Here is a 3,399-nt window from a genome sequence, read left to right as displayed (position 1 = left end):
AGAACGATACCCTACTTACATCTATACTACAATTGTCAAAAAGAGGGTTTAATTTGTGTGTTAACTTATTTTACGCATCATGTCCCTTACTTCTTTTACTAAAATGAGACTGGTGAGGATGAAAATCTTTCCTTTAGCCCTGAGATTGATATGTCTGTTGACTTGACAAAGTATTAAGTAAGGCAGGGAGAGGTACCGCTGCCGTTTGGAAGGTCGAGGTCTTCTTATTTGGTTGGATCTGGCTTTCACTCTCTACTTGCTGATAAGGGGTGGCTGTGGGGGGTTTCCCTTGATATGTCCTTGCCTCAGCGGAGGCATGGTTGTAAGCCTGTGCCATCACCTCAGGGTAAGTCTTCTAAGTGTTGGCATTGATCATGTACTTGAAGAAACAATCACGTAGGCCTGCCGTGAAGGCCTTGAGGGCGGTTTTGTCATCTGCCTCAGCACAGCGAGAATACACATGGCTGAATTGACCGGCATACTCTCGCAGTGACTCATCTGGCTTCTAGCGAATAGTGTACAAGTCATCTGCAGAATGCAAGCAATCGGTTTGGAAGATGTGTTGAGAGACAAACAATTTCCTCAGTTCCTCAAATGAGTCTACTATCTCAGGTGGAAGAAGGCAATACCAGTTTAGAGCTCCGCTAGAGAGGGTGGAGGGGAAGAGAAGACATCGCTCTTTGTTGGTGTGCATCCGATATGCCATGGTGGACTCAAAGAGGTTAAGGTGTTCAATTGGGTCTTCCCTTCCAGTATAAAGTTGTAAACCAAGTTTTTGTTTTGTCTTTGCTTGAAGGGGGTGTTGAAGATCCTCCTTATGAGAGGGCCAGACTTGGGTTGGTTCCAGTCAGGTATCTCGGCCTGACGTTCAGCTTTCAACTTGTTTACTTCCTCAAGGAGCTGTAAGACAATGGGGTCCTGAGTGGAGTCATGTACCACTGGTATTTTCTTTCGTAAGTCTCCACGCCTCTTGGAAGTAGGAAAGTTTGAGCAAAGGTGTGTGATTTTTCCTTGGACTCGCCGTACTGACTTCTAGGGCGAGTCTGTCGGAATACCTCAGAGTCCCTTGTACCTTCATGTTCATCTAGGACATGTCGTTCATTCCCTAGATTGGCATCTGGCCTGGGTTGTGGGAGGGGACCGAGTCTTTCAGAAACCCTTGGGCCATTGAACTTCGAGCATATGTGGAGGGGATTCTCTCGACGTTGCTTTACGAAGTCTCGGCAGTCACGATAAACGACTTTCGATCCTTCCAACCTTTCTGCAAGGAGGTGTCTTCCTCTACTTCTCTTGCTTCGGGTCGAAGCAGATGGGTCGAGAGAAGTCTCATGTTGATCAATGTTTTGATGATTAGCTCGCTCCTCATCAGGGATACCCATGTTGAAGGAAGGTGACCCTCTGTGCTGGGGGGCACCCATATGATGGTTGATGTCCACAGGGGCAACAAGCTCGCGTGTTTAAGTACGCATAGTTTCGTGGAGCGTCTCAAAGAGCTTTTCATACTGCTCCTGGAGGACCTCATTCTTTATTGCTATCTTGTTGTTTTAAGCTTCTAGCTCATCGACTTTAGCTTGAAGAGCAACCCTCTTTCCTTCCTTCTTTCGTTGCTTCGCACTAGGTGCAAAAGGGGTGTCATTCTGTGTGTTGTGGCTTCCTTCGCTCCCCATGTTGGAGAAGGATGCCTGGTCAAAAGAGAGTATGAATGGTGGAAACCAGCTTGACAAAGCTAAAGAGAGTGGGAATAAGTGTCGTTCCCACAGACGGCGCCAAATGTTGATGCACAAAATCAGTGAGGACTTTGGTACAACAGAAAGTGTTAAGTTTGTGACCTTCGTTAGATTGCTCCGGTCACTAGTATGGATATGTACGTAAATGGATAGAGATAGGGAAGCAAACACAAGATGTACGTGGTTCACCCAGATTAGCTACGTCCACGGAGTAGAGGAGTTCTCATTAATTGTGAAGGGTTTACATAAGTACATAGGTTCAAGCTCTCCTTTAGTGAGTACAAGTGAATGATTTAGTACAAATGACATTAGGAAATATTATGAGAGAATGATCTCTATTTATAGAAGAGAGTTTCTAGTTTCATTCTGACATTGACACGTGTCGTGTTGTGATTGGCTTCTGATGTTGACACGTGTCGTGCTATGATTGGCTTCTGATGTCGACACGTGTCGCGCTGTAATTGGCCTCCTGGTTGGAAGGAAACTTTTCTGGGTCCTTGACGGTATAACGTTGACCGGTGCTCAGTAGTTTCGGGATTGGTCAAGTATGGTACAAACAACGTTATTTGTTGGTCGAAAAATTCCCTAATAATGGGATGTAAAATAGTCATTTGGTAAACGTAGTTGTACTATCTATTATGGAAAAAGAATTTGAAATTTGAGAAGGCTTATTATATTGAAACCCCACATATTGTTGAATACAATCCACGTACTTAATACACCCCACATTTGCTTTTTTAATTAAAACTTATCTTAATACACCCCATTTACTTTCCTATAATACCCTTACACCCCACACTCTTACCACACACCCCACATTTTCTACATACACCCCACACTCTTCAAATCTTAGGTGCAAATACATAAGGTCATTCAAAGGCACCTTCGATGTAAAGCTGAAGCTGGTGTGATTCCGAAATTTCTTAATTTTTCTATTGGAGTGATGCCTACAATTGTTTGATTATTTGCATGTGTTTATCCCTTCATGTTTCTCTATCCTCTCCATGGAAAGAGGTGGAAGGCTATGGGTATTCCGTACTAGTAGATGAGGGAGATAATTTTGGCAGTAGTGGATGAGGAAGATAAAAATCCAAAAAAAAAAAAAATTGGCAGCTATAGAAATGTAGAGCTTTATATAGAGTAGCAACAGTGGCACTGGGTAATGGGGATTAAATAAATATTGGGGTTGATGATGATGATTCCTCTTCTTTTCCTTTGATCAAATCATGGGAATGAATTTAATTATTAAATCATTGAATTAGAGGAAGATATTAGGTTGTTAGGCTGCTTTTAATTTCAAGGGATCTTTGTGATCTAATGTGGTTAAGGTTTATTAGGTGTGTGGTTCTCATTATCAATCATATTTTTTTAATGGATATCATTCATAACGCAGCTATATGATTGTCGTTGAAATCACTAAAACAATGAAATAGAAGTCTTACCTCATGTGAAGTTTCCAAAACGTTGATTTCACGTTTCATTCATCAAGAATAATTTTTTCAATCAATGTGTTTGTAGTTTCATTAATTCTACCATGGAGGGTGAGAGTGGTTTTGAGAGTCTAAGAAAATAAATGAACTTGGGATATACATGTGAAAAGTAATTTGGGGTGTATTTAGATTTTTTTTTAAACCTTATGAGATCAAAATTGTCATTGCATAATAGGTATAAG

The sequence above is a fragment of the Malus domestica genome, chromosome 13 (genome assembly GCF_042453785.1).
Source record: "Malus domestica chromosome 13, GDT2T_hap1".
Lineage (NCBI taxonomy): Eukaryota > Viridiplantae > Streptophyta > Magnoliopsida > Rosales > Rosaceae > Malus > Malus domestica.
The sequence above is the reverse complement of the archived record's forward strand: the minus strand, read 5'-3'. Positions refer to the sequence as shown.